The sequence below is a fragment of the Pseudonaja textilis genome, chromosome 1 (genome assembly GCF_049901715.1).
Source record: "Pseudonaja textilis isolate UNSWEBS1 chromosome 1, rPseTex1.2, whole genome shotgun sequence".
Classification (NCBI taxonomy): domain Eukaryota; kingdom Metazoa; phylum Chordata; class Lepidosauria; order Squamata; family Elapidae; genus Pseudonaja; species Pseudonaja textilis.
The window spans coordinates 73383509-73393287 of record NC_141990.1 but is presented as its reverse complement, the minus strand read 5'-3'; the positions used below and the strand labels follow the sequence as shown (position 1 = coordinate 73393287).

General features: G+C 43.0%; 1 protein-coding gene and 1 long non-coding RNA gene across 4 annotated transcripts in view; one reads left to right on the top strand and one right to left on the bottom strand.

The window, feature by feature from the left end:
- FRMD1 (FERM domain containing 1) overlaps positions 1 to 1853 on the bottom strand; it is a 52356-nt gene extending 50503 nt beyond the window's left edge. Inside the window, exon 1 of one of the 3 annotated variants that reach the window (XM_026705126.2) lies at positions 1569 to 1853. The gene's annotated coding sequence lies outside the window, so the exon portion shown is untranslated. Of the gene's footprint in view, positions 1 to 909 lie in introns of all 3 variants that reach the window. The other 2 variants (XM_026705125.2, XM_087938012.1) reach the window with 2 other exon arrangements.
- LOC148127676 (uncharacterized) overlaps positions 1654 to 9779 on the top strand; it is a 31971-nt gene continuing 23845 nt past the window's right edge. Inside the window, exon 1 of the long non-coding RNA XR_015744478.1 lies at positions 1654 to 1766. This is a non-coding gene — a long non-coding RNA (uncharacterized LOC148127676). The remainder of the gene's footprint in view (positions 1767 to 9779) is intronic.

Here is a 9779-nt window from a genome sequence, read left to right as displayed (position 1 = left end):
GAACACATTTTCATAAGCAATTCCAAACTTCAGTTGTCTGATAAATCTGTTAGATGTATCTTCTATGCACACATCCTAGATTCCTTTTATAATTATTTCAAACTAAAATACCATGCTGCATCTAAATACTGAAATCTAAAAGGCGCACCTCATCTCTGTAAATGCAATACTATTGATACTAGGAGCATACAAAACTCAGGGGAAAATCCCAGTGGGGTGGAGTAGGGCAGGAAAATTAGGAGTGGAGAAACTGAAGTTTTTTCAGGGATTCACCTGAGCGTTTGCATCATTCTAAACCTGTTTCTCTCTTCAAAGTTACAGCCACGGAATTTAGAATTATAGTCATTGTTTCTTCTATGGTAACTTTTTATTTCTAACGCTTATCCTAGAAACTAACTACCGTAGATTAAAAAAAAACAACCCTAGAAGCGAAATTAAACAAAAGTTAGCGTTTTTCATGCAGAGCTAGGCTACCTACACCTTTAAAAAAAACAAAAACAAAACCACACACACAAGAAGCATTCTTCAGGAAAGCTTTATCCCCAAGAGCCCAAGAAATGAACATTTAAGACTTTCTCCCCAGCCGATGCCTGCTTAAACCTGTTGCTTGGCACGCGACTCTTAAGCACCGCCGAGCGAACGTCCAACAACAACAACAACACAACAGGTCTAGGAGGAAAGCAGCAACAAAGACTTTCAGCTCGGTGCGTAATCCCAAGTTTTACAAAAGCGTGCTGGAAAGGGGGGAAAGGCGCCCTTCGTTCTCCCGGCCGATCGTGTGAAACGTGGATTACACGCCGCGCGCGTGCACGTGTCTGCACGCGTATACAATATGCTTGTGTATGTGTGTGTGTGTGTGTGTGTGTGAGAGAGAGAGAGAGAGAGAGAAATCCAACTGCTAGTACTTACGGCCAAGTCCTGCGTGCGGAGCGGCGAGTAGCCGACGAAGGGGGGGAGGGGAGCGTGTAATTAATTTGACTCTTGACAAGCGCGGCCGCTCCTGTTTCTCGGGCGCGGCTACTACTAATCTCGGCGCTTCTCCTCTCCCCCCCACCCACCTTAAGGAACTCAAAAGGAGTCAACCTGGATCCTCTTTAATGGCGAGGTACCTTCCACCCCTCGACAAAGAAGGGGAGCCGGTGGGACTGGCGGAGGGCGGAAATTCAGCCTCGGCAGGCGCCCTTCTAGCTGGCCCTTTGGGATTAAGGGTGAGCCGGGGCGGTCAAGCCCTCGGCCTGGCGAATCGGCCGCCAATCGCGACGCTGCTCCTGCCATCCTCACTCTCCCTCCCCCACCCCCCACCGTCGCTCGGTGGCGCCTTCCAAAACCGACTGCTTGTAAACAGCCGAGAGGGCGGCTTTGTCGCCCTATCAAAGGAACCCCACGTGGAGAGGCGTCCTCCGTCTCCCCCAAAAGACGGAGTTCCCCCCGAGAAAGCCCAGCGGCCCCGCTTCCTTGAACAGCGGCACACATCCCGCCCTTTGGGGGTGAATGGCAGTGAGAGGGTTCGTCAGCCCAAGAGAACGCGCAGCTACTATAGTTACAGTTCAGGTCGATGCGCCCGATACCTGGGAAGCTCAACCAGCAACGTGGAACCTGGGCACAGCCGAGCCCAGAAACAGCCCCTTTCCACTTTTCAAGGGGCTTCGTAGCGGGGATCAGCACCCCCACTCTTTCTGCCAGGAGCTGAGGAAAGGTTGGAGGAGAATCGCTGAAGGAGGTGTGGAGTGGAGCTGGAGACGTTTGCTGAGGACCAGCGCCTTGCAGTAGGTTTTTAGTCCTTAGTCCGGTGATTCAGACTTCATGATTGGAGTGGGTGATTCATGAGTCAACTCATACATGGATTCATTTGTGTCGCGGGCAAAAAACAAACAAACAAACACCAAAGGAGGCGAGGCTAAGGTCACCAGCCAATACAAAAATGGGGTAGGAGGGCAAATAGGGAAAATTTATCCCTTTAAGACAAATAAAAAATGTGGTAGCTGGGAAAGCAGAGGTTGGCTTGGGGATCACTGGCTTATAGTTTTCAAGAGAGTAATTGTTACTTTCTGGGTGGAGATTTGTTTATTTAAAAGCCACCCAACTTGGTGCTAACAACAATTTAAAATAACAGTGACATAAATAACATAACAAAAGCCAATGTAATGCCATGTCTCCATAGATTAACTCAGACCCCACCAAAACATGACCAGTCATGCTGACCAAAGTCCTGGCCTAATATACAGGTAGTCCTCGACTTACAACAGTTCATTTAGTGACCATTCAAAGTTACAACCAGCTAACCAGTCAGGTGTCAGTGGCATTTCTGCCTAGCATTCAGTGCCTCTTGGTCTAACTACAGGTACTCCTTGACTTACAACCACAATTGAGCCTGAAATTTCTTTTGCTCAGGGAGGCATTTGTTAAGTGAGTTTCTCCCCCCCCCCCCAATTTTATGTCCTTTCTTGCCATCGTTGTTAAGTGAATCATTGCAGTTGTTAAGATAGTAACAAGGCTGCTCAGTGAATTTGGTTTCTCCATTGACATGTCAGAAGGTCCCAAAAGGGGATCCCATGACCCTGGGATACCGCAACCGTCATAACTACGAGTCAGTTGCCAGGGGGCTGAATTTTGATCATATGACATGGCGATGCTGCGATAGTCATAAGTGTGAAAAACAAACTGTTGTAAATTGAGGACTGCCTGTAAAGTTTGCACTCTGCATCACTGCCAACTCATCAAAAGAACACATTCCATTCTATCTCCATCTTGTTACCACCTCTGTAAATAGAGAGGAACAAAACAAAACTCTTGGGTGCTAGGCTGCACCCTTCTCACCCAAGGGTGATCCCATGACAGCCAGCAATCATCCCTCAACATTAACCCAAACCAGTCCAAACCAACAGTTTCAAGGCCCGGAGCTTCTCCTCACCAGTTTTCCGAGAGATGGTGATACATCACTCCAGAGCCACATAATGGTGGAATACATAGGACAGATACCCGCCCTTATAAATCCCTCAGTTCTGTGAATCAAACGAAATAGACAACATAAATCGGTCACCAACCAGCAGAACTGGTGACCCAACTGCCAAGTTGACCTGCTCCCCTATTCAAAATTCATTGCGCTGGGCATTTGCTTCACATGTCCCATGTATAGGTCCCATCAATCGAAGTGTGTAATCGATACACAACAGGATTGTGAAAAATCACATGCTTCAGTTATACTAAACCTTGGGAAAGAAAAGTGGTCCACGTTCTGTATTTAGAACTGCTGTGGATTAGGTTTTAGAATGGAGTCCATTTTTTTCCCCTTCAGCTCCAAATTTCTTCAGCTGTGTGCCAGCGATGTCAACAAATGTTGGAAGGTGTCATTACCAGAAGTGTTCTTTAAGTAGAGGCCATTATGAAAATACCCACATTTCCTCTCAGAAGTCAGCCCTGAAGCTTAATCAGAAAAAATTGGAATTAATTTAATTCTTCTGCTGAGGAAATATCATTTACACAATGACACCAATTTTCCTTGAATGTATGCACGTATTACACAGGAATCACACTTGACATTCTTTGCTTGTTACACACTGTAATAAAGATCAACAATAAGGCATTTATATGAAGTTGAAAAAGATTGCTTGCTTTGGAGTCCTTGGTGCGGTCTGAGCTTAGTTGTTTGCCTGCATGTGTTTCATTACCCAACTGGGTAATTATTATCAGTGCAACTGAGTGGGGCTTGCTCTCTGTTTCTATACAGTAACTTTGCTTTGACTCTTCTGTGGAGAAAATCGATGGGATGTTGTAAGATGGGAAAATTGGAAATGAGCGGAGGAATGATAGAAATATGTAAAAACATAGATGCACTAGAGCAGGGCTGTCAAACTTGCAATCCGCAGGCCTGATGCGTCATGTGCTGGCCACGCCCATGCCCCGTTTAGCAAAGGAGAAAAAACGTTCATGATATGTCATGGGACGATGCTGTGATGACGCGAGTTTGACACCCCTGGCTTAGACAAAGTGGCTAGAAAATTTTTTTTCTTGCTCTGGCAAAGTAGAATTCAGGAGTATTGAATATTGAAACTAAACGGAAAAATAGATAAAAACTTGGTGTGTACATTGATTTAAATTATGGCTTCTTTAAACATGATTTACTCAGTGTATCACAGTTGGCAGGATTCACATGCGATATGCCATAAATATTAGTCACGTAATATTTTAAGTTGAGGATAGATTATGGCAAGGGTCCATACTCCCAGGGCCCGTCCCACTATTGGGCCGTGAGCTCTTTGCAACTGGGCCGTGAAAACGGCAGGTGAGCGCTGTGTGCATCCCCACTTGTGTGAGCAGCGGGCAAGTATGTGCACATGCATTCCATTTGTTTGAATGCCGGGCACACATCCCCGCCACTCGCACAAATTCAGAGTGCTTGCCAGTCACTCGTGTGGAACCATCCCCTCTCTCAACCCCGCTGGAAAGATTGGGGAACGATGGATTTTGGCTTTGTGTAATGTTTGAATCCAGCTGTTAGGAAGTACTTCTTCACATAACAGTTAATTGTTAGTGGTAGAAAAAAATATATATACAATAATACATTTATTGTAAGACTTTTAATTATTGCGACATTTATTTTATTTTCCTGGAAGCTAATTTAAGAGAAATCTTGACTTGTCATCAGCCATTCAGTCAGGTCCAACCTTCAGCCACTTTATGGGTCAGCACCAGTGGTGGGATTCAGTTTTTTTTACTACCGGTTCTATGTGCGTGGCTTGGTGGGCATGGCAAGGAATGATACTGTAAAACCTCCAGTCAGAGGTGGTATTTGCCAGTTCTCCAAACTACTCAAAATTTCTGCGACTGCTTTTCCAGAACTGGTCAGAACCTGCTGAATACCACCTCTGGTCAGCACTTTCCATATCCCTCTGTCTCACCCCACTTCCTTCAGATCCGTCATGGTCATTTTGGTGTCATCCTTTATAGTGTCCACCCATTGGATAATAGGGCCGCCCCTTCTTCTTTTTCCGCTAATCACTCCCAGCATGACTGACTTTTTATAGTGAGTCCATGGCCAAAACATGGTAGCCTTTGTTTGATAATCTTGCCTCTGAATGATATTTTTGTTTTCTTGATGTTAAGGTGCAGACCAAATTTGTCACTTTCATCTTTGACTCTTAGGATTAGCCACCCCAAAGCTTCGTTGCTTTCGGCGAGCAAAATTGTATCATCCATATATTGGAGGTTTGTGACACTCCTACTTAATCTCAATGGCAGATTCCTCCAAAGAATGCATTTCTCTTAACTATTTATATCAAGGGTCTTCAAACTTGGCAAGTTTAAGACTTGCGGACTTAAACTTGAACTAACATGACTGGAGGAGGAATTCTGGGAATTGAAGTCCACAAGTCTTAAAGCTGTCAAGTTTGAAGACCCCTGATTTATGTGAACGTGTTGAATATATAGGTGACAGGATGCAACCTTGCAGAGTGCCTTTTCCAATTCTGTGTCTCCATATTCCATTCTTACAGTGGCTGCTTGAATGAGCTGGATGTGGTGTGGTGATATTCCCAGTTCTTTGAGGCAGTTCCAGAGCTTGTCATGGTCAACACAGTCAGAAGCATTTGTGTATAAAATGAATCACATATGTAAAAGTCTTTGGGGTACTCCTTTGCTTTTTCCATCATCAAGATAGATTGGCAATATGATCACATGCATTCATCTTCCTTTACGAAATCCTGCTCTCTATTGGCAATTGGATTCAAATGTTGCTGGATTATTTTCAAGAGAATTTTACTCATGTCTGTATCAAAGCTATGGTTCAATGGTTGGAACAGGCTTTTGTATCACCTTTCTTTGCTATTGGGATAAATATTGACCTTTTCCATTCTTTTGGCCACTGACCAGACTTCCATACATTTTGGCGTGGCGCTGTTGGTGCTTTTGTTGGCAGCAGTCACAGCAACTCTGCTGGAATTCCATCAATTCCAGGAGCTTTGCATTTAGGAAGCTGGTTTGAGTGCCCACATTACTTCCTTCTCCAGGATATCTGGTAGTTGCTTTTTTTCTTACAACTCGGCCTTGTTTTTCCATTTGTGTAAAGTTATACTGCATATTCCCGCCACTTTTCTTTGATTGCTTGTTAGTCATGCAATTCTTGCCCCTCACATCCTCTGGCCATAGCCTTTTTTGCTGTAAAGCAGGGGTGTCAAACTCGAGGCCCACCGGCCAGATCCGGCCCATGGGGTACTTAGATCTGGTCTGCAGGACTGCCCTGGAAACAGCAAAGGACTGGCCTGTGGTGCCTGTGCCAGCAAAAGTGGAGCTTGGGAGGGCCAATTGCGGCCCTCCCAAACTCTGTTTTCACTGGCAGAGGGTTGCAGGAGACTGTCCCAGCCAAAATCGGAGCTTGGGAGCCTGTTTTCACTGGCAGAGTGCTCAGGCCACCACAGGCGCCCCCTCTCGACATGAGTGACATCAAGCTGGCCATGCCCACCAAGCCCCCTGAGGTCAGACGACCCTGATGCGGCCCTCAATAAAATAAAATCGACTTTTGACACCCCTGATGTAAAGGGGTTTCTGACCTTCTTATAATCTTGACTATTGGTCTCATCCCTTAATCATAGAGTGTACTATCAGGGCTAAATAATTGTTTAAGGTTACAATTGTTTATTAGGGAGTAAGCCCTATTAAAGTGCTAGTAAGAAAAACTTCCCTTTGCCCGGAGGATATGCTAGTTTTTTAACTATAATCCCTGATCAACTGCTAGAGCGAATACTTAATCAGTAAGAACAGTGGAAGTCCTCATGACTTTTAAATGCTCTAACCTGTTTCAGCCACAAGTGAATGACTCAGAAGTTAGAAATCTGGGGAATTTAGCCTCCATACATTTAGTAAATGCATATCAGTGGAAGAATATGTAGAAGGCATCTATAAATATAAAATAATTCAAAGAACAAAACAGAGCTGAATAATTCTTCTACTATTTTTTTTCTATGAGTATAGTGTAGGGAATGGAATTACACCCAATTAGCTTCTGATATATTATGCTGAACACCATTTCCTTTCTGAAGTGTTATTTTTTATTCTTTAAATATTATATAGCTGGTTGGTATCTAGAATTAGAAAATAGTCTTCAGGTGCTTCAGGATAATTATTTTTATGTGGTTACACTGAAAACACAAGCGAACTCTCTTTGAGAATTTCATTGTGAACCCTGTTTTTAGTTACGTTCACATTTGGTTGAGAGATTTTTTCCATGCTAAAAAGGAGTCCACAAAATTTAACAGGTTCCATTTAATAAGATATACTACAGTAGGCCAAATCTTCAACATCCATTTAGTCTCATGAATTAGAACCAGATTTAAGTGCAACTCACCGGTTCTCCCAACACACTAAATTAGGGTAAAATGATGCATCGTTTGGCAACTTAGCCACTATTGTAGTATGCTGTGTGAATCCGGTCATTACAACAAGAGACAATAGGCCTTATTTAGATCACGGGTGTCAAACTCGATCGCATCACAGTCTGGAATGTGACCTATCACATTTTTTTGCCTTTGCGGAGCCGGAGTGGGCGTGGTCTGCACATGACTTATCCGGCCTGTGGGCCGCCAGTCCGATAGCTCTGATTTAGACTTATGCAGATAGTCCTCGATTTAACCACAATTGGGACCAGAATTTCCCTTGCTAAGCAAAATGGTTTTTAATTGAGTCACGTTCGATTTTATGGCCTTTTCTGTCATGGCTGTTAAGTGAATCACTGCAGTTGTTAAGTGACTCACATGGTTTTGAAGCGAATCCAGCTTTCCCCATTGACTTTTCCTGTCAAAAGCCAGCTGGGAAGCAGTGATGGTATTCAGCAAGTTCTGACCAGTTCTGGAGAACCAGTAGCGGAAATGTTGAGTAGTTCGGAGAACCGGCAAATACCACCTCTGACTGGCCCCGCCCCCATCTATTCTCTGCCTCCCTAGTTTCAGCTGATTGTCTGGGTCTTCTTTTGTTGCCCTGCATAGGAGAACAGAGCTGGAAAGCAGGTTAGTGGGGTGGGGACTACACAGGTGGTATTCAGCAGGTTCTGACCAGTTCTGGAGAACCGGTAGCAGAAATTTTGAGTAGTTCGGAGAACCGGCAAATACCACCTCTGACTGGAGATTTTACAGTATCCTTCCCCTGCCACGCCCACCAAGCCACAGCCACATAACCGGTGGTAAAAAAATTTGAATCCTACTACTGCTGAGAAGGTTGTACATTGGGATCACATGACTCTGGAACATTGTACCTAAATACATTCCAGTTGCCAAATTCCCAAATTTTGATCAAGTGTCCATGGGGATGGTTGTGCGAGGGCCTGTCATAAGTCACTTTTTTCAGTGCCACTATAACTTTGCACAGTCATTAAATAAACGGTTGTTGAGAACTACCAGTATTGCATGACTGTATCGGTGATAATTTGTCACCTGATTTAGAGTTTAGTGTGTTGGGTGAACTCAGTAATAGAGCTGAATAAGTTGCTTGTGATCCAGCTTCCAAATATAGTTTTTCAGCCAAGATCCATCATATTGTTAATTAGCCAATCCACAAAAACCCAGAGGATTAGTCTTGATTGATAAATTGGAAATAATATGATTCTATTTTTTGTTTTGTTTTTGTATTTAGCTCCAGATTCAGAATCAAGAATAACTTACCATTTTAAAAATTCATGTAATTTTTAACTTTCCACATAGTTTGACTTAATCACTCTGGATATCTGAAGACATGATAAGTAATGTATAATTCTGCATCTTAGTGTTACAGTATTCTGTACTAGTATGAAACTAAAAGAATGAAGCTTGGAAAATATTTTTTAAACAATGCAATTGAATAAGACTGCAAAGGCACCATGTTAACTAAAACATTCATAGCTTGAAAAGATCAAACCTGAAGATATGACCAAGAAACCACAAATAAGACTGCAAAGGCACCATGTTAACTAAAACATTCATAGCTTGAAAAGATCAAACCTGAAGATATGACCAAGAAACCACAAAGATGTACGTTAATGTTATAACTATAGCTATATTTATATTTTTATCATTAGGAACCACAGGGTTTGCTCGATTCATACTTTTTCTGGCTACTGTTAATTTTGACAATAGTATGGCTTGAATGACAAGAACAACTACAGTACAGCATTTCCAAAGCACTTATTCCGTCTCATCCCATCTATGATTAATCATCTTTTAGCTGTTCCATTGTTAAATTAGCAATGTCCCTCTTCTTTTAGTCCCATCCAATGACAGCCTCAAGGTGTGTAAATATGTTACCTTTGGGGGGCTGACCATGTAACTACATAGCCAAAAAGGCATTAAGAGTTGTTAATCTAATCCTATGTAGCTTCTTCTCTGGAATATCACACTACTAACTAGAGCATACAAAACATTTGCTAGACCAAGACTCAAATACAGCTCATCAGTCTGGAACCCACATTACGTATCTGATATTAGCACAGTTGAGAAGGTCCAGAAATATTTCACAAGAAGAGTTCTCCACTCCTCTACTCATTGTAGAATACCTTATGCCACCAGACTTGAAATATTAGACCTAGAATTACGCCGTCTTCGGTCTGATCTAAGTATGGTATATAAAATCATACATTGCAATGTCCTACCTGTCAATGAATACTTCAGCTTCAACCATAACAACACAAGAGCACACAATAGATACAAACTCAAGGTTAACTGCACCAAACTTGATTGCAGGAAATATGACTTCAGCAACAGAGTGGTCAATGTCTGGAATACTCTACCTGACTCTGTGGTTTCTTCCCCAAACCCCAA